At 43.2% G+C, this 25063-nt stretch overlaps 1 long non-coding RNA gene across 1 annotated transcript in view; it reads left to right on the top strand.

Moving 5' to 3' along the window:
- The first annotated feature begins 373 nt into the window (after window positions 1-373).
- Window positions 374-25063, top strand: part of LOC139359770 (uncharacterized) — a 35370-nt gene continuing 10680 nt past the window's right edge. Inside the window, exon 1 of the long non-coding RNA XR_011616149.1 lies at window positions 374-641. This is a non-coding gene — a long non-coding RNA (uncharacterized lncRNA). The remainder of the gene's footprint in view (window positions 642-25063) is intronic.

Genomic DNA, 25063 nt, shown 5'->3' with positions numbered 1-25063 from the left:
TATTTTCTCCCTGTCTGCATTCATACTTGGTAAAGTTTTGCTTTGAAATACAGGAAAAGGGATCAACAAATGTGATCTGCTCCACACCATTGTAATTGAACTCTCTTGTGTTTTTCACAAATGGTTCATGTGTGTTCATCTCTGGATTAGTGAGGCTCAGGCCAGGAAAGCAGAATCCAGCCTAAATACAATAACGAAACGAATTTAATGTAGGGGTTGTTTACATAGGTGATAGAAGAGGGAGAAGCTAAGCAGGGGACAGTGTGAAAATCAGATTAGAAATTGCAGGAAGCCACTTCTGCCTCTAGGTCAAAGGGAGGAGGTGGATCACTAGAGTCCAAGATGGAAGCTGGAATCACAGTGGGCTGTCAGATTCTAATTCCAGAATCTGGAATTAGGGAGGGCAGTGAATCCCTGCCTGGGACCTCTCCTAAGGCAGAAGGGAAGAAGTGCACTGGCTCCTTTGATTCCTACTGCTTTCCCACTTCCACCAGGATCTCCCATTGGCTGAACCCAACTGGAGACCAAGTGACACGGAAACCTGGGATGCAGCCTGCAGAAATCAGTTCTCCTAGCATCCACAGCAGAGGATGGGTGAAACTGGCAAACAGTTTCCTAAGCTAAGACTGAGCCCCAAACAGGTATGCGATTCACACGTGAAAACCAAAACAACAACAACAAAACCTTTTTAAAATCAATATTTCGTAGACAATTTGAAAGAGTCAGACTTTGGTGTAAACCTTGGTTTCTTCATTTGCTAGCTGTATGACATTGGGTGAATTTTTTAATCTCTCTGAATCTCAGTTGTAAATAAGAATAATTATAGTACATTTCTCAAAAAAAGTTAGGAGATATTGTGAGGAAAAGACCAGGCTTTAAGTATGGTTTTTAACATTTTACTTGAAGTCTACATGCAGAAAGAAATAAGGGCTCCCAGGTTGAGCTGGGGGCTTTCCCACCTTAGTTCTTCACATATACATCTTACCAGTTTTCTTTTATGTATAAATGCAAGCTTTGCATTTATAGATAATACCTTAATACAATGGATTAAGTATATAATAATCCATTATACATGTATTTATATATGTATAAATACTTTTATGTATATTTCTTTTATGTATAAATGCAAGCTTTGCATTTATAGATAATACCTTAATACAATGGATTAAGTATATAATAATCCATTATACATGTATTTATACACAAACACAAATAATTTTAGACATAAATACAATTCATAAATATGATATCCTCCACCTCCGCCCCACATACCCCTTTCAGAAAAATACAATCCGTAAATATAATATCCTCCACCCCCACCCCTCACACGCCTTCCAGAAAATGCTTTAGAATCCCTAGGAAAAAAAGAATCTTGTATTCACAAGTAAACAAACTTCAAAAGGATTTGAAAAGACATTCAAACATATATTTTGAAAATAAAGGGAGTCACAGTAAATGAGATCAAATATACATTTGAAAAGAAATTCAAATGTCCCTTTAAAAAAAAAGAAGAGTCCTTTGCTTAGTTCAGAAGAACAAAGGGGAAGAAGACCCTACAGGGTCCTGAGGGTTGTTCAAAGAGGTGAAATTGTAAAGATATTATATGTTGGTTAAGTGTTTCCATTTTTCTAATGTGTGACATGAAGCTCTGTTGATTGTAGAAAGGCTAATTTTCATATCAGAAGATTAAATCAGGTACAACACCCTTAGTATAGGGTCTGGAATGGAAAAAAAAATGCTTTAAAATGCTAAACATCATCATCATCATTAGGACAGTGGGGAAACGAGGAAGGAAATGGTGGATAACAATCTTAGCAGCCCAGTATCATGACATATTATTTTTATTATTATTTTTTAAGACAGGGTCTTGCTCTGTCACCCAGGCTGGAGTCCAGTGGTGCAATCTTGGCTGCAGCCTTTAACTTCTGGGCTCCACTTATCTTCCCACCTGAGTCTCTTGAGTAGCTGGAAGTACAGGTGCACACTGCCACGCTGGGCAATTTTTGAAGGTCTTTTGTAGAGATGGAGTCTCATCATGTTGCCCAGACTGATCTTGAACTCCTGGCCTCAAGTGATCCTCTTGTCTGAGCTTCCCAAAGTGCAAAATATGACAAGCATGTCATATTTTATGTGACAATAATCATGCCTGGGTCATGACGTGCTTTATGTGGTAATCAGTTGGAAGTGTAAGACAATTAAATTAGGGATTTAAAAAAACTTAATAATTAAAATGTTATCATCTGCTAATAATTCTTACACTTTAGAACTATTCCAATCTATGCATATTTAAATGCCACTCATTTACATGCTAGGCACTCCCTGGAGTGGTGAGGTGGCCATGCCTCATAGGGAAAGTCAAGGTCATCTAAGGTCATATGTTACTCATGAAAAATCACTCACAAGTTCATGGATGCTGTCTGCCATATATGTTTCAAGCAACCGACTGGGAACCCTAAGTGTCTCCTGGATATCCATATCACAAAAAGGAGCTTTGTACCATGTCTCTGGTGCCTTTTTCTCATTACATTCCCTTTCCAAGAGGACACTCAGCTCAGAGCAGTCTACACTAGTTTTCCTTGGCAAAAATCTAGCAAGACATTCTGGGAAACAAGCTTCCCCTCCTTTCTGAAGAAGGATGAGGTGGGAAAGGACTAGAGACACTTAAACTGTCTGGAGTCTAGTAGGCAAGTCCCTTCTTTGGTGTCTTCTCCCCTTTGGGTAGCTCAGCAACCCAAGCCCATCCCAAACTCCTATCAGGCCAGCCGATGTCTGAATGCTCAAGTCAGTGCAAGATTTAGTTCTTGGTTACATATAAGGACAGGAACATCCAGACTCGGAGCTCGTAGAAGTCTTTGATGCCTGATAGGATTTGGCTCTGTGTTCTCACCCCAAATTCACCTCAAATTGTAATCTTCATGTGTCAGGGAAGGAGTCTGGTGGGAGATGATTGAATCATGGGGGCAGACTTCCCCCTTGCTGTTCTTGTGATAGTGAATGAGTTCTCACAAGATCTGGTTGTTTGAAAGTGTATGGCACTTCCCCTTCTTCTCTCCCTCTCTCTCTCTCCTGCTGTGCCATGGTAAGAGATGCTTGATTCCCTTATATCTTCTGCCATGAGTGTAAGTTTCCTGAGGGTCCCTAGTCATGCTTCCTGTTAAGCCTGTGTAATTTTAAGTCAATTAAACCGCTTTCCTTCATAAATTACCCAGTCTGAAGTAGTTCTTTATAGCAGTGTGAAAATGGACTAACACAGAAAATTGGTACCAGGAGAGTGGGGGCATTGCTATAAAGATATCTGAAAATGTGAAAGTGATTGGGAACTGAGAAATGGGCAGAGGTTGGAACACTTTGGAGAGCTCAGAAGAAGACAGGAAGATGAGGGAAGGTTTGGAACTTCCAAGAGACTTGTTGAATGATTTAGACTAAAATGCTGATAGTGACATGGACAAAGATAGCCAGGCTGATGAGGTCTCAGAAGGAGAAGAGAAACTTACTGGGAACTGGAAGGAACTTATTGGGAACTGGAGTAAAGGTTACTTTTACTATGCTTTAGCAAAGAGACTAGTGACATTGTACCCCTGCTCTAGAGATCTGTGGAATTTTGAACTTGAGAGAGATGATTTATGATGTCTGGTGGAATAAATTTCTAAGTAGCAAAGCATTCAAGATGTAGCCTGGCTGCTCCTAATAGCATATGGTAATATACATTCACAGGGAAATGGTCTGAAATTGCAACTTATGTTTAAAAGGGAAGCAGAGCATAAAAGTTTGCAGCCTGACAAAGTGGTAGAAAAGAAAAACCCATTTTCTGGGGATAAATTCAAGCTGACTGCAGAAGTTTGCATAAGTAAAGAGGAGCCAAATGTTAACAGCCAAGACAACAGGGAAAATGTCTCCAGGCATGTCAGAGACCTTTGTGGCAGACCCTCCCATCAGAATCCCAGAGGTCTAGAAGGACAAATGGTTTCCTGGGCCAGGCCCAGGACCCCACTGCTCTATGCAGCCTCAGGACATGGTGCCCTGCATCTCAGCCATTCCACTTCTAGCCATGCCTAAAAGGGGCCAAGGTACAGCTCAGGCCATTGCTTTAGAGGGTGCAAACCCTAAGCCTTGGTGACTTCCATGTGGCGTTGGGCCTGCAGATGAATAGGCGACAAGAGTTGCAACTTAAGAATCTCTGCCTAGATTTCAGAGGATGTGCAGAAATGCCTGGATGTCCAGACAGAAGCCCACTGTAGGAATGGAAACATCATGAAGAACCTCTACTAGGACAGTGCTGAGGGGAAATGTGGGGTTGGAGCCCCACACAGAGTCCTTACTGGAGCACTGCCAAGTGGAGCTGTGAGAAGAGGGCCACTGTCCTCCAGAACCCAGAATGGTAGCTCTACTCACAGCTTGCACCGCATGCCTGGAAAAGCTGCAGGCACTCAACACCAGACCATAAAAGCAGCCACGGGGGTTGTACCCTACAGAGCCACAGGGATGGGGCTGTCCAAGGCCTTAGGAGCCCACCCCTTGCATCAGTGTGCCCCGGATGTGAGACATGAAGTCAAAGGAGATTATTTTGAAGCTTTATGATTTAATGGGCGAGGTACAGTGGCTCACATCTGTAATCCCAGCCCTTTGGGAGTCTGAGGTGAGCAGATCATGAGGTCAAGAGATCAAGACCATCCTGGCTTACATGGTGAAACCCCATCTCTACTAAAAGTACAAAAATAAGCTGGGCATGGTGGCATGTGCCTATAATCCCAGCTACTCAGGAAGCTGAGGCAGGAGAATCACTTGAACCCAGGAGGCAGAGGTTGCAGTGAGCTGAGATTGCGCCATTGCACTCCAGCCTGGCGACAGAGTGAGACTCTGTCTCAAAAACAAACAAACAAACAAAAAAGATTTAATGACAGTCCTGCTGGGTTTTGGACTTGCATGCAGCCTGTAGCCCCTTGGTTTTAGCCAATTTCTCTTTTTTGGAATAGGAGCATTTACCCAATGCTTGCACCTCCATTGTATCTTGATTTTAGAGGCTCATAGGTGGAAAGGACTTGCTTTGTCTCAGATGAGCCTTTGGACTTGGACTTTTGAGTTAATGCTGAAATAAGTGAAGACTTTGGAGGACTGTTGGGAAGGCATGACTGCGTTTTAAAATTTGAGAAGGACATGAGATTTGGGAGGGACTAGGGGCATAATGACGTGGTTTGGCTCTGTATCCCCACCCAAATCTCATCTCGAATTGTAATCCCTGCATGTCAGGGAAGAGGAGTGGTAGGAGGTGATTGAATCATGGGGATGGACTTCTCCCTTGCTGTTCTCATGATAGTGAGTGAGTTCTCATGAAATCTGGTTGCTTGAAAGTATGTGGCACTTCCCCCTCTTTTCTCTCCCTCTCTCTCGTGCTCTGGCATGGTACGACATGCTTGCTTAGCCTTCGCCTTTCATCATGATTGTAAGTTTCCTGAGGCCTCCCAGTCATGCTTCCTTTTAAGCCTGCAGAACTGTGAGTCAATCAAACCTTCCCTCCATAAATTACGCAGTCTCAGTAGTTCTATACAGCAATGAGAAAATGGACTAATACAATGCCCATCAATTTTTGACAAGCCCAACTGTGGGAACCCAGAACAAGCAGCTATCATAGAAACGGGGCTTTCATTTTTCATTTATTTCTGTACTGCTTTTTCAAGCAGCAAAATCTATTAGAATATTACTCTTTGGTGCATGCCATCCTACTTGACTTGAAAGCCCAAGGGGCTCAGTGCTCAGGGTAGCCAGGTGTCAGGACTAGTTGGAAGGAATAATGGGAAGTTGAAAGTCTCAAAGATTTTGGCCAAAGAAAGAAGGAACAAAGTCAAATTTGGGTTCATGCTGGATGGAAAGATGATCTCAGGTGGTGTGGTGACAGAATCTTGCAATTAGAGGAAGAGGCTTTATGTCACAGTTTGGTTCATAGCATCCCACTCAAATCATTTAAAATTCTCCTACCTCAGTTTCCTCATCTGTCACAAATGGATTATCATAGTCCTGGTCCTGCCATCCTTGCTGGGCTATGGTGAGGATTTGGTGAGGATTTTAATGTGCTTTGTAAACTTGAAAGTATAGAAACATAAAAGCCATTATCGTCATACAGTTAGTATTATTAGACATTGTTCCTGCCCACATTGTTTTCATTGTGGCCGGGATGATAAGACAATCTGTGAAATAATTAGAGAACACACAAGATGGTATCTGATTAATTGCAGGATTGTTTGGTGCCACTGTACAGGGAATAAGAACTAGAATATTCAAAGAAAGCTTTAAGAAAGTGTGGTCCTTGAGGTTGTCTCAAAAGTGGGAACTGGTTGGAATGGGAAGTGTGAAATAACGGAAAACTGTTGTTGATTGACTTTCTCCAAGGGCAATGGTCAAGGAGAGCCTTGGGCCACTTCCATGATGGTCTGCGGACAAGCATAGCCATGCCCACCTGACCTTGATTGTTCCAGGGGATTCTGGAACAATTCCCAAGAGGACCGATTTCCTCTGATCTATACCATGGTTTCATGAAGGGCGGTCAAGTCTAGTGACATTATCTTGTGGCATCAAAGATGTGGATTCAGGTTTGAGTTTTGCTTCTTCTAAGATACAGGACTTTCACCAAGTCCCTCCATTGTCTGAAGTCCATTCAGTCCCCCTATAAATGTGTTTCAACTTTGGAAAGTTTCTCTGAGGTATGAAAAGTGCTAATGAGTGAAAATGAACTTTAAAATCCGAAAAGCATTCATTGCTCTGTGAAAAATTTATTTCTTCAAAGTGAATGTAATTTTCTCCAGAGTTGAGATAGTGATTGAAGTTTTACTGTTCCTCAGACACCCAGCTTTGGGCTTTGCACCCAGCAGCCACACAAATATCTTATAGATGGATATTTAGTGAATGTAACTTATTTTCAATTTTTTAATTTTTAATTTTATTTATTTATTTGAGCCAAGGTCTCACTCTGTTGCCCAGGCTGAAGGGCAGTGGTGTGATCTTGGCTCACCGCAGCCTCCACTTCCTGGGCTCAAATGATCCTCCCACCTCAGCCTCCCAAGTAGCTGGGACTACAGGCATACACTACAAAATTTGACTAATTTTCTTTTGTACTTTTTTATAGAGACAGGCTTTCTCCATGTTGCCCAGGTTGGTCTGGGATCAAGTGATCTGCCGCCTTGGCCTCCCGTAGTGTTGGGATTGCAGGTATAAGCCACGGCGCCTGGTCATTTTTTTTTTTTTAAATGTCTTACCAGTTGGCCTGCAGATGGGGATGCTTGAGATAGTGAATGAAGCTAAGAGGGTTTGGGAGTGGGTGTTCCATCTTGTGTTCAGTTGTGATGTTGTGTTCAGCCAGCAGAGAGGCCAGACCCTAGGGCTCCTTCTGTTAAATTTAGTCTAAACCAAATACCAACATTTCTGCTCATCTCTTGGATTTACCTGGTGACTGACAAATGGGGTAAATCATGACAACAGAAATATATTAATTATCATTTATACAGAAAGAGTGATTCTGGGAAGTCAAAAATGAAGAAACTTATCCAAAACTGTGATCCAATTTGAAAATAAGACAACGGGCCGGGCGCGGTGGCTCAAGCCTGTAATCCCAGCACTTTGGGAGGCCGAGACGGGCGGATCACAAGGTCAGGAGATCGAGACCATCCTGGCTGACACGGTGAAACCCCGTCTCTACTAAAAAATACAAAAAACTAGCCGGGCGAGGTGGCGGGCGCCTGTAATCCCAGCTACTCGGGAGGCTGAGGCAGGAGAATGGCGTGAACCCGGGAGGCGGAGCTTGCAGTGAGCTGAGATCCGGCCACTGCACTCCAGCCTGGGTGGCAGAGCAAGACTCCGTCTCAAAAAAAAAAAAAAAAAAAAAAAAAAAAAAGAAAATAAGACAACGTTCTTTCTCTTCCACATTTTTTTGCCTGGTAATTGCTAAATAAGTCTCAATTTCAAGAACCCCCAAGTCATTCACTCTTACCTTTTTTTCTTATACTCAACAAATATTTATTGAGTGCCTCCTATATGTCAGGTTCTGGACTAGGTGCAATAGGTTTTGTGATAGGTATAATCGACCAAGTCCTTGCCTTCCTGGAATTGATACTCCAAAGAGAGAGAGAGAAAACCAAACTGAACAAATACTCTATGTTTCAGATGGCTGAGGGTTTTGGAAAAAATACACTGGGAGTAACTCAGATTTGGAGGCTACCTTAGAAGGTAGTTAAGGAGACTTCCATGAGACGGTGTCATTTGAGCTGAGAGCTAAAGGATAAGGAGGAAAATGTTAGTGGAAGACCTTGGGAAAGAGAAGCATAGAGAACAGCAAGTGCAAAGGCACAGAGGCAACAGGGTTTAGGATGTTTAGGAAACTCAGAGAGGCCATTGTGGCCAAAGGCAGAGATGAATGTGAAGCTATGAAGGTGAGAGGGGAGAAGGGAGGGCCAGATCCACAACTTTGGAGGCCTTGTTAGGGGTTTGGATTCTGGTCTGTATCTGATGAGAGGGTTTAGGTAAAGAAGTGATTTGAAGTTCCGGTTGGAAATTTCTCCCTTGGACATCTACCATGCCCTGTCATAGCACTCACGGGACACTTAGTGTCACTGCCTGGTTACTTGCCTGCCCGTCTCATGCCCACTGGACTAGAATGTGAGCTTCCTGAGGGCAGGAAGAGGGCAGTGACTCTTTCATCATAGAATCTCATGTAGGCATCCAGTCCAGTGCCTGACTTTGCTAGGCACTCAAGAAATCCTGTTGGCCAGGAGCGGTGACTCACGCCTGTAATCCCAGCACTTTGGGAGGCCGAGGTGGACAGATCACTTGAGGTTAGGAGTTCAAGACCAGCCTAGCCAACATGGTGAAACCCTGTTATCTACTAAAAATACAAAAATTAGCCAAGAGTGGTGGCGCATGCCTGTAGTCCCAGCTACTCCGGTGGCTGAGGCAGCAGAATTACTTGAACCCAGGAGGCAGAGGCTGCTGCAGTGACTAAGATTATACCACTGCACTCCAGCCTGGGCAACAGAGTGAGACTTCTTCTCAAAAAACAAAACAAAACAAAAAAAAAAAAGAAAAGAAAAGAAATACTTACTGAATTAAATAAAATATGAAAAGCAAATGAAAGCGATGAGGGAGCAGATTCCAATACCAAAGTGATCAGATGCTCAGGACTAAAGGTGTTTGAAGCAGAACCTTGTCACTTCCAGCTGGGATGGTCAGGGGAGGCCACCTGGGAGAGGGGGCCTTGCGTCAGAGACCAGAAGCATGAGAGGATGGAGACAGGGGTGGGGGAGGGGAACCTAGGCAGATGAAACCATGTGTTCAAGGACTGTCAGCCTCTCACAGAATTAAAACTGATAAGTCTTAATTTCACCAAGCTTCCAAAGCTAAGTGGATTGAAAATACACACAACAGATAATTCTGAAGAACTGAGCAAGTGTGAGCTCCCTCCAGCACACAGATCCCCCTGTGAGTTTATCCAGTTGACTGTGTATGCCCTAGGGGATTCAGAAAAGAGTCTCCCATTCCATCAGCTGGTAAATCTCATCCTCGTTGTGACAGCAAAACCACCAACTGGTCTCATCCCTTGAAACGTCCCAATATTTCTTGATAGACACTTCTGTTGTCTTATGTGCAATAGAATTGTAATCACCTGTATTTAAAACTAATGGATTTGAAATAACCTGCAGGCTTCCACTTTAATGAGAGTTAGATTAATGAAAAAGGACCTTTTGCCTCAGATTGCATGACAACATTTTCAAATTACATTCCTGGAACAGAGAATTCACTTATTCAGAGTAATTGGATGCTGACTTGGGTTAATACGTACAATGTCCTTAAATGAAAATGTTCTATTGTAAGTGGAACTGTATGATACCTGAGGCTTTCTCAATAGATTTGGTTGGGCTCTGAGTTAATTATACTGCATGCTATTTTTTGAATGAATTCAAGCATGAATTCTACACGGTAGAGATTGGGATAATTATATTCAATTCTGCTTGGTGCCCCGCTGAAAGAATTGACCTTTTAGATAAAACGAGTCTCCCAAGCAAGAAACCTGAAGAAAGTCTACACAAAGCCGGCAGATGCAAGAGCAGAGAGCGTCTTAAGTAAGAGGGGGAAGTGGGGGCGGGGTGGGGGGAAGCAAGCTCCAGGAACAGTAGCATCAGCAAGATTGATTTTTTGTCACGGGAAAGTATTTCTGTTTTGTAGCTTGTTTTGTATCCTTGGTACATAAAGGTGTAATTTAAAACCATTGATTTTACTAAGCTGTTTTCTCATCAGTAACACGGCTAAAAAGTAGCAGCCTGAAGAATGAGAAGCCGACAGAAAGCAGTCTCTGGAGGCTCCCTGGGTGTGAGGCCCCTAGGAGGGAGAAGAAGCGACGGGCACAGAGAGGCCAGCAGGGTCCTGACTGCCAGGCTATCTGACCTTGAGCCGTGGCGTGGTGCTGAGAGCATGGGCTTAGAGGCCAGAGAGCCTGGGTTTGGAGCATGGCTCTACCATTTACCAGCCATGTGGAGTTAGGCCAGGTGCTTACCTGCTCTGTGCCTCAGTTTCCTCATCTGCCCATGGTGTAAACCGCATAAGGTTGCTGTGAAGCACCTTGTGTGGTGTGTGCCCAGTAACCACCAGCTGCTGTTATTAATACTGTGATTCTTGGTAGTGAAATCTCTCCCCGCCCCAGGATGATGAAAGAAAGGTAACCCATTAAGAGGATTAAACATATCAGGATGACTCAAAATATTTCTCCCTTTGGGGCCAGGAGAACACTGTAGAGAGTGGGACCTGCTGGACACTGCATGCCAAAGAAACATCCTTCGAGGGCAGCCACAGGACAGGGTGAGATAACCGAGCCTTGTTTCCTGCCCAGCCCAGGGCCAGCCAGGCATGCTAGCCAGAGGGCAAGCCATGCTCCCCGCTATAGGACACTCCGCACTCCAGTGGCCCTCGGGAAAGCAGAGGACATTGTTTTGTCTCCTTGTCCCGAGCAGCTTTTCTCAGTGAGTAACAGGCTCCATTATTCCAAGTGTGTGAACCGGCAACATGACACATGTAGCATCCGTCTTGAAGGAAGTCCTGGGCCCTGACCACCACTGCAGGTCAAGAGATGACTTCATCCCTCCATGGGAATCTTTGGGTGTTGGTGAAACTTTTGCTGACGGTGTGACCACGTGTCCTACTCATCAGCCTTGCCGTGGCTACACTACCTCCATCCCAGCACTGTTCTTGTTCTCCCTTCACTCCTGACCTCACCCTTTCTGCTGTTGTACACACTTCCCTCATACTGTCTGCATTCGTTTCTTGTGGCCTGTATAACAAATCGCCACAAACGTGGTGGCTTAAAACAAATGAAGCTGGTTCTTTCACAGTTTTGGAGGCCAGGAGTCTGAAATCAGTGCCACTGGCCCAGGTCAAGATGTGAGCAGGGCCACGCTCCCTGCAGGGGTCTGAGGGAGAATCTGCTCCTCGCCTCTTCTGGTTACTGGTGGCTGCAGGAATTTCTTGGCTTTTAGCTGCATCACTACGATCTCTGCTTCCACTGTCACACTGCCTTCTCCTCTTTCTCTGTGTCCAATTTCTCTCTGCCTCTCTCTTACAAAGACCCTTGTGATGGCATTTAGGGTACACCTGGATAACCCAAAATTATCTCCCCCTCTCCAGATCTTTAACTTAATCACATTTGCCACATGGCTACCATAGAAGATAACATGTGGACAGGTGTGGTGGTTTACAACTGCAATCCCAGCACTTTGGGTGGCCAAAGTGGGAGGACTGCTTGAGGCCAAGAGTTTGAGATTAGCCTGGGCAACATATCTAGACCCCATCTCTATAATAAATTATCCAGGCATGGTGCTGTGCACCTGTAGTCCCAGCTACTCAGGAGGCTGAAGTGAGAGGATTGCTTAAGCCCAGCAGTTTGAGGCTGCAGTGAGCTGAGACTGCCCCACTGCACTCCAGCCTGGACAACAGAATAAAATGCTGTCTCAAAGAAACAATAGAAAAGAACAGGCACAGGCGCCATGAATTAGGACTGGATGTCTCCAGGAGCCACCATTCAGCCCCCTCCATGGGCTCAGGATTTTGCATCTGCCTCTGTCTCCTCCATGGATCAAGAAACTTTAACCTCATCAGCACCAGCTTTTTCTTCGCTGTATGTGGAAACATTCATTGACCACTGACCTGGCATGAGCTTCGCAGGAGCCTGTTCTATCCACCCCTTCCTCCCAGGTTCAGTTGCCAAGCTTTTAACCACCTCTAAGGTACTATCCAGAAAAAGCCCCAAGTTCTCTCTGACTTCCGCTGGTAATCCTATGGTGTTGGTAGCAGAGTGGTGGTTTCCTTTTGGGGAACCATCTCCTCCCACTGTGCTCATGTAGTATGAAGGGACTGATCTTTCCTGTCTTTCCAAAGCTATACCTTGAATGATATACCTTTCTTAAAACTTACTGGTGGCTTAATAAATCTTAGTAGGAGTATATGGTGGCTCGTGTGGAACCCAGCTGGGCCAATCAGAGGGTTCCATTGCCTGGGGCCAGACTAAGTGCTTCTGGAATGAGGGTGTGTCACCCAAGTCCCAATATGACTCAGACCTGGGTGGGGAGCAGTGGCTCATACCTGTAATCCCAGCACTTTGGGAGGCCGAGGTGGGAGGATTGCTTGAGCTCAGGAGTTTGAATCTAGCTTGGTCAACATAGTAAGATCTCATATTTACAAAAAAATTAAAAAAAAAATAGCCAGGTATCGTGGTGCACACCTGTGGTGCACTACTCAGGAGGTGGAGGCAGGAGGATCAACAGCCCAGATTAAGGCTGCAGTGAGCTGTGATCACGCCACTGCACTCCAGCCTGAGCAACAGAGTGAGACCTTGTCTCAAAAGAAACAACAACAAAAAACCACCAAACACTCAGACCTGGATATCTGCAACAATTATTGCAAAAGGGATCTCTCCTGTTCTTTGATAGACTTGCTGTTGGGAGGATATAAGCCCACAGCTGCCAGGCACTACCATATGGGGGGTCTGCCAGAAAGTAGAGCCAACAAGAGGAGCAAAGAACCAAAACACAGAGGGGAAGTCCAAGATCCAATAACCAACTTTCCGAGCTAATCATGCCTGAGTTTATATCTAACTTTGGCATGTTAGTTCCATACATCAACCTTTTTTGTTTAAGTGAGTCTGCAGTGGGCTTCTGTCCAGTTAGAATTCTTTCTACTGTCACGTTTGTCATGCCAGGAGTTGACGGCTTGAGTCTAAGCAGGAGACCACACAACACGATACAGTGTCCAAAACCCACCTGCCCTGTGCTCAGTACTATGTTTGGACCTGACACACAGAGAGTAAGCCTCCATCCCTCCTCTCAAAATTCTCCCTTCGAGCTATGGAGCCAAGGACTCAGGAAACAAGGGAAACCATGCTTCCTGAGAATCTCATTTATGATGTTTTTTGTTTGTTTTTGTTTTTTTGTTTTGTTTTTTGTCTTTGTTTTTTCTCTCTCTTTTATTTTTAGAGCTCTGTCGGCTTCTTTACTCTGACCTTCAAATCTTTTTCTACTGTATAAGCGTTAGCCAGTTCTGCCTTACCTCTCCTAATACAGTTGGATTTTTTTTTCTGTAGGTCTGGGTGCTCAATCGATATTGTTAAAAAATCACTCTGATTAACTGAGGTCAGTGGATCTTCAGTTATGACCCAAGAGGGCTGGTTTCAGCCTGGAGGAGCTTGAGATCTGCTTCTTTATGGAACTGTCTGAGTATGGGGAGAATACACTCTTTCTCTGCTAGTGTCATGCAGACATAAACTATGCCGCTCTCTTTTCTTTTAGGATGGTCAGAATTGCCTTAGGAGCTGCTGGAACTCTGAGGGATGGGATGGTGGGAAAATCTCAGGCTCTTCTATTCTCTTCCCAGTTCTGACCACTTGCCACCTTCTGATTTTGGGCAATAGCCTTCTTTGGTTTGACACCTCATTTCTTAAAGGAGTGATTTGAGCTTAATCAGGTTTGACATTATGTTTCACTCATCCCACACATTTCTAGTTGATCTCTATGCTTTTTGTTGCTGAGCCTAAACACAGCCTCAGAATCCTTCTCCACACCAAGCTAGATGATCTTGAAGTTTCTCCTAAGCCTTAACATTACATGATGCTAAGACTTCTGGGCCAAGAAATAGACATTTTCATTGGATGTAGATTTTAAATATTGATTTGGCAATGTTCTCCCTTTTCATTAGTATTTGTGATCCCTTTATCCAGAGACATGGGGCAGGGATAGGGGCCTTGTATCGTATCTCCAGATTCAGGGATGTCAACAGCATAGCTCAGTATTGTGAGATGGTGGCTCACTTAACAGCAGAAAGATATTTCCATAGCTCCATGGAGATTTGGAAGCAAAAAGACTCCGTCAATTAATTCCATTATGCAGTTAATACAATTAGTCAGATTTATGTATAAAACCCAACATTTGTGACTCAAATTTTTTCATTTTTTCCCCTCTCTTTCCAAAGGTTCCAGTCTCTTAAATTTGTACATTATCTGTGACTGATATATCATTTATCTAGAGAATACAGTTGTCATTCACTTCATTTAATTAGCTTATGGGTTCTAAATTATCTGCTACCATAAAATGGGATTTTATACTGCAGATTACAAAGGTTTTCAGAAATTTAATATGCCACTTTTAATTGGTGAAAAGTACCCTAAAGCATTCATAATATTTTTTACTGCACTTGCATTTAGGCTCAAGAGAGAGAGAATGAAGATATTTAGGAAGAAATGGGATCTGGGTCAGTGAGATTGGTGATGATTTATTTGGAATAAAGGCAAATCTGAAGAGATGAAGTTGTAAATATAGACGTCAGAGGATTGTGTTCCAGCAGTGAGACCAGTGAGTTGAAAACTGAATACCTCCTGGTTTTCATATCCCAGTTAGTCACTTTGATGGGCTAACAATGTATTTATGGCATATGGCTCCACATTTGCAGTCATGACTACGAATAGCCTATTTTCTGCTCTGCTTTTTCAACCATTTAATCCATAATCTTCTATGTATATGGTATTACCACATCTTCCTTAAATACATTCTTGGCCTTATTGATGCCTTGGCTCAGTTGTACAGCTGGGCGGGTGTTTGTTCAGCAAAAACAAACAGCTCTTTTTGATCCTTAGACTATGGAAATGCCATCCATGGTGGGGTTAGGGGCATCATTAGAGGCTGGGTTATTGGGGCAACTTCAAGGATTTCCATATGCACCTGTCATAACGCACTGCCAGTAAAAGTTCATAAAACATGATAATGAGCTTTACAAATCTAGAGCCTTAAAGGGAAGGGTTGGGAGGGGCTAAAGGCCAGGAAATGTGAGTGAGACTGGCGGTTTCCACTCCCTTCCGGGACCCTCCCTCTCTCGGAAACTGGGTTCCCATCAGTCTGTAAAATCAGCAAATTATGAAGCCTAAACTTGTGCTTTTAGGTTAAGGTGTTGAAGATTTCTGTTCAAAGTGAGTGTGGAACCACTATTGAGTCAATATATCCATAGTAGTTAATGTCATTGGTTGAATTTGGCTATGAGAATCTGATTATTGTCTGGAAGGTTTTCCTGGGGGAAAAAGGAAAAAGAGAAGACTTTGGTATTAGGATAGGAAAAAGACCAGGGCTTGGGAAGGTCAAGCTAGAGTCGGGACTGGAAGAGGGGAGGTGCAGAAAATAATAACAATAATAATATTATCATGAATATATCATAATGTCATAATGATAGTGATAATGAATCACAGTCATAATAGTATAAATGCCTACGTTTTATTGAGCACCTACTATGTGCCAGGCACCATGCTGGGCTCCTTACATGCATTACTTAGTTATACTAGCCCCAGATCCTATGACATAGGATAAGAATATAGGGTACATTTTACAGACAGGCAAAAGGGGACTTGGAGATGTGAAGTGACTTGGCTGTGGTCTCACAAGTAATATTATAAAAACCCTTGAAGTTGCCCCCATAATCTAGCTTCTGATGATACCCATAACCTCACCACATTTGGCACTTCCATAATCTAAGGTTCAAAAACAGTCTTAGATGATATTATTATTGTTGTTGCTATTATTATTATTTTTCACACCTCTTCTTGTTCAGCCTCTAGCAGGACCTTCCCAAGCCCTGGTCTTTTTCCCAATACCAAAGTCTTTACCTTTGTCTTTCTGCCACATGATTTCACCATTGGCAGAATTGGGATTTGCACACAAGTCTGTCTACTTTGAAGGCTTTGAAGGCCCACTGGGCTAAAGAGAATCTTCAAGCAGTGATAAGAAACAATAAGAGGTACCCTGGGTGAGGTTTCTCGCTCAGGCCAGTCACTTCCAGAGGGCAGCCAGGGCTCCCCCAGCTTAATTCCACCCTGATGAAACACGTCCTCCTGGAAGCAGAGCACTGCTCTGGGAGAGGGAGTCCGAGGGGAATGAGAAAGAATCTCTTTTAGGACACAGCACTCTAGCTCCTTTTGATTTTCTCTGTCTGGAATACACTCACCCTTTTTTTTCAGTAGGTATACATAGGGTATAGATTCCCTGTGGTAAGCTTTCTTTTCCAGGCTGAAAAATATCTTTGCCTTTTTCTCATAAAAAGTAAATGTATCACCTAATTTTAGAAAAATAAGAAATACAGGCTGGTTGCAGTAGCTCACTCCTGTAATACCAACGCTTTAGGAGGGGAGGATCGCTTGTGGCCAGGAGTTTGTGATTAGCCTGGGCAACATAGTGAGACCCCATTTCTAAAAAATTTTTTTGTTTAATTAGCTGGGCATGCTGTTGCTCACCTGTAGTCCTAGCTACTCAGGAGGCTGAGGTGGGAGGATCGCTCGAGCTTGGGAGTTTGAGACTGCAGTGAACTATTATTGCACCACTGCAGTTCAGCCTGGGTGACAGAATGAAACCCTGTCTCTGAAGGAAAAAAAAAAATAAGAAATACAGATAAGTAGGCCAAGCATGGAGGCACACACCTATAGTCTACTCGGTGGGTTGAGGTGGGAGGGTCACTTGAGCCTGGGAGGTCAAGGCAGCAGTGACCCAAGATTGTACTACTGCACTCCAGCCTCGGTGACAGTGTGAGACCCTGCCTCAAAAAAGAAGAAAAAAGAAGACAGTCATAAAAAAGAATGAGTTCATGTCCTTTGCAGGGACATGGATGAAGCTGGAAGCCATCATTCTGAGCAAACTAACACAGGAACAGAAAACCAAACACTGAATATTCTCACTCATAAGTGGGAGTTGAATAATGAGAACACATGGACACAGGGAGGGGAACATCACACACTGGGGCCTATCAGTGAGTGGCATGAGGGGAGGGAGAGCATTAGGACAAATACCTAATGCATGCAGGGCTTAAAAACTAGATGACGGGTTGACAGGTGCAGCAAACCACCATGGCACATGTATACCTATGTAACAAACCTGCACGCTCTGCACATGTATCCCAGAACTTAAAGCAAAATAAAAAAAGAAATAGAGACAGTTAAAAATGAAGAAATAAAAACTCATTATCTCACCACACACGGAAGAAAACAACTGGCTATGTGTGCACGAGCACAGATGTGTGTGTGTGTGTGTGTGTGTGTGTTACCTGCTACCGCATTTAACAAGAGAAAATATGACATGAAGTGATTTCAATTTCACCCCTTCTTAACCTCAGATTTCCTACCTATAAAATAGGGCAAGTAATAATGCCTTTCTTACATGATTTTTGTGATTGATGAAGGAAGCAAGTTGGTAAAGGACTTAGCAGAGTGGCTGCATGTAATAGCACTCAATAAATATTATTTATACTTTTTAGTATTATTATTAACACCATAACATAAACATTCCTTAGTGGTATTAAGTATCCTTGCATAGCATCACTTTAGCACAATTTTATTGTTTTTCATTATGCAAGCAAATATACTTATTTATAAAACTAGGGATAAACAAAATGATAAACAATAAACCATCCATAATCTCACTGATGGAGAAATAACTACTGTTAATTATTTTTTCTTTGAGAGAGAGTCTCACTCTGTCAACCAGGCTAGAGGAACAGTGATGCCATCATGGCTCACTGCAGTCTTGACTTCCTGGGCTCAAGCCATCCTCCCACCTCAGCCTGCTGAGCAGCTGAGACTACAAGTGCATGTCATTAGTCCAGGCTAATTTTCAAATTTTTATATAGAGACGGGGTCTCACTATGTTGCCCAGGTTGGTCTCGAACTCCTGGGCTCAAGCGATCATCCCACCTTGGCCTTCCAAAGTACAGCAATTACAGGCATGAGCCACCATGCCCTGCCACGACTATTAAATTTTAATATATATATTTCCAACCTCATTGCATGTTTACATATAACACAGACATATAATGAGGTTGGAAATATATATATATATGTGTGTGTGTGTGTGTATCACAATAGATAAAGTTTTATACATAAAATAGATACAAATGTATACATAATACATCCGAGCCCATGTAGCACTTGTTATTATATTACCTGCTTTTTTTGTCTTAAAAGTATATTGTGAATGTTATCTTATGTAATTTTAGGATTTTCTACACAGGAAAAATTCCGATGGCTAAATAGTAGTCCATGGACTAGAATTAACATAAAACACTGAGCCAACTCCCTGTTGCAGATGTTTAGGCTGCTCCCAATCTTTTGCTTTTGTAAACAATGTTGCAGTGAACAGCTCTGTAACCAAATCTTTGGGTTGCAAATCTTGTTAGAATAAATTCCTTGAATTGGACTTTCTGCGTCAAAGCATTTGCAGATCTTTAAGGCTCTCAACGAAGAAGAAGCACCACGTGCTCTCGGGAGATACGGCATGGCACCATAAGGTGATGATATTGGTGTGTGAATGCAGGGCTTCCTCTGCTGCTCTGCGGCATATTTGGAATCCCAGCCTGGTTACTGTATTATGCTTTGTGCTTCTGGGCCACTAACCCTCATGGTCAGCTGAAGGGTAATCAGAAAATGCCTGCTCCCTTTTGTGTGTGTGTTAGTCTAAGGATAGCAGAGGGCATACTTGAAAGAAATAAATGATTAGGATCGACAATGGAAAGGTAAACAGAATCATATTTCATGAGATTCCCCATTGTTCTTTTCTAACTTGCATTCTATAATCATAAAGCAGGCATAATCGGCTATTCAATTCAACAGATTCTTCTTGAACACCTACTTTGTCTAAGTCTGGGGAGAGAGGTGCGAAAAAGTAATACTGAATGTTTGTACAGTGTTCACACTTGACAAAATGCTTTCATATGACTTGGGGGGAAAAAAAAAAAAAAAAAACAGCCCCAGAGCCAGGACTCAGGAGACCTGATTTCTAGAACTGTCCCTACCATTTAACCAACATATGACCCCAGGCTGATCTCTCTGCTTCTTGTTGTAAATCAGGCTAAGAGAATCCATGCCTTTTCTGTTGTACAGGGGTTAAGTGACGCTCATGTGAGATGCTATAAATGCACAAATTTACAGATTTCCAGAAACTTCAAAATGGACAGTGGTATTTAAAATATTTTTCAGTTAGACCTAACCTGAAAAAGACCTCGGAGATCATTTAGGGCAGTGACTTTTCTAGCCGTGTTCTGGAGAGCACATGGGTGCTGTGGGGACCAAGGGGATGGAGGTTGAACAGGCAGAGAGTGACTCTCTGCTGCCCGCCCGAACCTGGCTCCAGAACCAGGCTGTTCATGTGTAGCTCTGGGCAAATTCCTTAAACCCCTCTGCAGTCTCATCAGCTTTCCCATCTGTAATATGGACACGGGGCTGTTGTGAAGCTTAGTGAAGTTAATAAGTATACAGTGGTCGGGACCGTGTAGGCACATAGCTAATATTGCTGTTATTTTATGGCCCACTTTGGGGTTTTTTTCCTAGGGCCAGGTTTCACTGAAAGTAATGTTTGAAAAAAAAAATCATTGGCTTCTCTAACTTTTTAATTTTACAGATGGAAAATTTACAAGCCAGAGAAGCCAGTGTTCAAATGCACACTGAGGATCTAGCAAAAGCGTACACACGCATGCACGCATGCACACAGACGTCCTCCTCCTCCTCCTTGGCATTGTCATCATTGCAATCCTCTATAAGCTGCAGCACCCGTCACCAGCCCCTGGTGACTACTCACTCACCTGCTGGTAAATAACAGGACACGTGTGATGACTGGTTTACGTGCTATTTCTGGGGCTTATGAGCGGCCTCAGAAGACCTCACCATCTACGTATTGAACAGCAAAGCTCTTGTAATTGAGAAACCAATATCCTCTCTGACAGCACTCATGTTTCCAAATGCCCAACAGATATTAACCTTTGAGATCTGGGGACAAGAACTTGGAATTCCTCAAATCATAAGTTATGCTTAAAATACTTTGAACATTCTTCATACTCTTTTCTTTAGTAATTATCACGAATACCTAAAAACGTTGATGGATAGATGAGAAATAGTAAGTTGAATAGAATCTACTGAGAGCTTTACAAAGAATTTATTAAAAAATATTTGCCTCTAGCAAATATTTAAATCCTGGAAAGTGCCAGTGAACATTACTGGGTAATATTTGAATAATGTGACATTCAGTTCTCCTAGCAAGGTTGAAAACACTACACAGATTCAAGAAGTTGCCACAGAACTTACTTTGCTTCCAACCTTGTAATTTCTTGGAACTCCACCCACAGGACTTGAATAAAGTATACTATACATATAAATACATTAATATTTTATTTTCTTTGCAAGAATGGCTCACATTAGCAGCCTACAGGACCACAAACACACAACTGCAAACAAGCCTGAGTAGGCGATGACTGATTCGCTCCTGTGTACTCTGCTTCTGGTTCCTGGAAATGTCATCAGCTTAGGCTTCATGTGCCAGTGTCTCCGTTTCTGGCTTTCTGCTTGACATCACTAGATTGCTTCCAACAAGTAATGCCCGCATATTGATTGCTAAGCTGTCATGCTCGCGGGAAAATTAGAATACTTTTTCTCACTTTCTCACTTCCTTGACTAATTATCCTCAGGAGTTGGAAAAACATAAATTTCCCGAAAAATGTTGGAAGGGAATTCCCACATGGAAGTACAGCTTGGTACCACCGCCTCAACCCCACTAGGTAGAGCTGGAAAAATTCCTTTTGCATTGCTGTGTCATGCATTACTGAGGGTTTCAGGTGAAGGATGAATGAAGGCATGTGCGCCAGGCCAGGGACCTGGTTCTAGTGCTGAGTCTGCCATGAACTCACCTGTGGCTTGTGGGACCAGTTGTAAAACCAGAGAAGGGCGTACGCACAGAGGAGGTGTACAATTGTTTCAAGGTTGGGAAAGCATTCCAAATGGTACCTACTCCAGCTGATCTCAGGATGGCAAGTGGCAAGTGCGATTATGAGCTCTTTGCCCCTCACCCAAATAGACAGTGTTCTAAGATATCTGCCCTCAGCCCCTGGATGCCGTCTGCTACATACATGTACTTCCAAGTCCTCGTCATAAGGTGTTAGTTCACTTCAGTTTGATATCTGCAAAGGCTAGAATCATTTCTTTAATGATATAGGTAAATATTTCCAACGTGTGTATGTGTGTGTGTGTACCTTTCTTTCTCCCTCCCTCCCTCCTTTTCCCTCCCTCTCTCCCTTCCTTCCCGCTTTTTCCTCACTCTCCCAGGGCACAGTATCCAAAAGCTCATGGCTAGGTCTTTAACAGGAATTAAGGTTGCTTCCTCCCTGTGACTTGTGTGTCTGTTTCATGACCTCTCCTGTAAGTCACAGCCCCTGTCTGAAGGTATTTTCTGCCTACTTGGAAAAACAAGTCACAAACCTGGAAGACAGGAAGGAAAATAAAGAAAACTGAGATTCTAGACCACGTGTTTGGTACAACCACAGTTAATATAAGTGTTTGGAGAGGAAGGAGCTGCTTGGGAGCCAGAGTAGCCCAGGAAGGCTTCTAGGAGGAGGTGGTAGTTGAGGTAGGGCTTGCAGGATATGTAGAGTTTGAAAAGGTAACAGAGCAAAGAAGAGGCATCCCAGGTAAAGGAGAAGCCTGGCAAAAAGGGGAGGAGAAGATTGACTGCGTTTAAGAGAAGGGCACACTTGTGGGGAGAAGAGAGTCAGGTCAGGGTGGACCAAAGAAACCAGATGTTATTAATAATATCCCAAGGATAGTAATGAATTGGTTTGTTTGTTGGTTGGTTTATTATTTTTGCTAGAATTTTTAAACTATAAAAATAACACATGGGAGAAAATTCGAATAATTCAGAAGGGTATAGAGTGAGAAACAAAAGCTCCCCCACTTGCCTCTCAGACTCCCAGTCCTGACCAGTGTTCTCTTTGAGTCTTACACAAGCACATACACGTAATAAATGCTCACTTTCCTTTTAAGCACCTGCAGGTCTTTGTCTTGAGTTTTGCTGGCTGCCCAGGGCTCACTGCAGGCCAAAAGGGCTCGGGAGTTAATGAGCAGCCCTCCCACAGCAGCCTTTGACGAGTGTGTGATGGGAGCTGGTGTGTAAGTAACTCAGCTGTCTCTCCCTCAGATCCCATAACTCTGAGAGTTCCCCTTCCCTCCCCAGTTCCTCTGTGGAATTAAGCTCTAGTGACAAAAGTAACTCGATTCATTTCTTCCTCTTCCCTCTCCCCTTCTCACCTGCTCCTGGATTTCCTGGGATTCCTCCTAAACCAACCACTTCTACTAAAACATCTCAGGGTCTGCTTCTGGGGGTTCCAAATTAGACCAAATTTTAAAACTGCCCGTCTGCTTTAAAAAGATAATGTTTTAATTTTCATTATTTTCATTGTGGATAAGATTGGACTTCTTTTCCTGTGTCACTGGCCAAATGTGTTGCTTTTCTCTGCTATCTGCCTGTTCCTGTACTTTGCTCATTTATCTATTGGGCTGTTTGTCTTTTCCTTATTGATTTGTAAGAGCTCTTTGTAAATAATAAAAATTAGCCCTTTGTCTATTATGTGATGCTGTTTCCCACATTGCTGCTTGGCCTCTGACTTTGTTTAGGACATTCTCTCTCTCTCTCTCTCTTTATTTTTGGCCATACAGAAGTTTAAAATTTTAATGTAATCAAAGAGAAGATCAGGTTTTAAATCACTGTTTCTTTCCATTTATTTTCTGCTTGGCTTTACCTCTTCCCATAAATGATGGATGGAACTCTAAGATGAGAAGGAGCCCTGTCAGAGCGCTCTTCTGTATACAGACAACTTTATATGTATAGCTATAAATTATATATAAAATCACACACAAACACACACAGTGACGTTCACTGCTAATCGCTCTTTCCTGGAAATTATCCACGTGTGACTACAGAAATTCTCTGTTCTGTGTGCATTTCTTTCTTGTTTCATAAACCGAGGTTTGCAGCATCAATATGCTTTTATGTTACAGCCCGGTCTGGGGGAAGAAGTCCACCTGCATTTAACACCGGTTGCACAGAATTCTCAGTTCTCCTGTGTGCAACTGCTCAGAGTTAAGTATTGAGAATAACCAACTGCATATTTAAAGTTCTATCCATCTCTCTTCTTTAGATCTTAAGAGTTAGGGTTTGTTTTCTCTCTCCCTTCGTTGCATCCTACAGAATGCCTACAGCCCTAGTTTGGGCTGTTTGGTTGGTGCTGTACATCTAGACCTGCCTTTTCCTGGCTCAGTTGTGTCTGGGAGTTAGTCTAAGCTACAGGGGTGGGTGGCAAGAGGGCTTCACTGCACTCAGGCTGTGGATGGAACTAGCAGCTTAGGCTGGAAAGCTCGATGGTGGTTCAGGGCATGGATTCTTGGACTCTCTGCTCCATTATCAAGTGTCCCCCTTGGCTGCTGACATTTGCATGGGTGTGGGGTAGAGGGAGGTTGCTCTTTAACCATTTCTTGTCCACCGTAGCAGCATATGCTGCAAGTGAGGACACCAAACTAGCTATTTCCCACTACTTCTCTAGGTCTCCAAATCAACTAAGGAATAGAAAGGCATTTCTTTCTCTTCCTTGACAATGTCTAGCTTATTCTCATCTCGGCGTATCTACTTGCCCTCCCCCACTCACATTATTTTAGTCTTTACTCAAATGTTCCTTCTCGGAGTGACAATCCCTGCCCACCCCATCTAGAGAAACCACCTCTCCCGCCAACCATGCACTGTCATTTTACTATTTTATTATTACTACTTTTTGCAAAGCATTGATCTCTACTGGGAACTGTGGTATGTATTGATATGCTTGTTTATTGTAACCTGCATCCTGGAATGTCCTCTTGGTGAAGGTACAGACTTTGTCCCAGACGCTAGCACCTGACAGATACACAACAGGTGCTCCGAATGATTCTCAACAGGATTCTTCCTCTGAAATGGAGGGACCTAGGATGGATAGGGGAAATCAGTGCAGACTCTTCAGCTGGGGATGAGCTGGCACCCTCTCACAGGCTTCATGATCATGGTGCCCACGGAACAGACACATCTCATTCTCCCAAGAGGACTGAGGACCCAGTCTAGACTTCGTCCAGAGTGTCACTTATGTTTACAATTCCTAAAGGGAAATGATTAACCCTGTGATGTCAAACAGAACTTGAAGGCTGCTCTAGGAGGTGGAGCTAAAAGAAAAACACGGAGTTGCTAGAAAGGAAGGAGGAAAGTCATTCGGAGAAGGAATAGGAGCCTAAGAAGGCACTGTTTGAAAGAGGAGATTCCATGGTAAGGGCCCCGCAAATGCCCAAGAAGAAGGGGTGATCAGCCTTTCAGACACCTGTAAAACTTTCCAACGCATGGGCCAGTTGACATATGACCAGGAAAGAACATGTGCAACTTAAAGGGAACAGTCTCTTGGGTATAAGCTATTACTTTTCAAAGCAGCCTAGAGAAAGAAATTGCATTGTGTTATTCTTATTCTCTCCCTCAATGTCTTTCCCTCTGCATTTCTCTCTCTCTCTCTCTCTCTCTCTCTCTCTCTCTCTCTGTATGTCTTTCTGTCTCCATCCTTGTCTGTCTTACTCTTGTCCTGGAGCTCTCTACTTTATGTTCTCTGTGTGTTTTCTGATGTCTGCCTCTCTTCCCTTCTGAGATCCTTTTCTGATGAATGTGTGAACGGATGGTTTTGCATGCAA

The sequence above is a fragment of the Macaca nemestrina genome, chromosome 18, assembly GCF_043159975.1.
Source record: "Macaca nemestrina isolate mMacNem1 chromosome 18, mMacNem.hap1, whole genome shotgun sequence".
Classification (NCBI taxonomy): Eukaryota; Metazoa; Chordata; class Mammalia; order Primates; family Cercopithecidae; genus Macaca; species Macaca nemestrina.
Note: the sequence above shows the minus strand (reverse complement) of the source record. Positions and strands in the feature narration are given on the sequence as shown.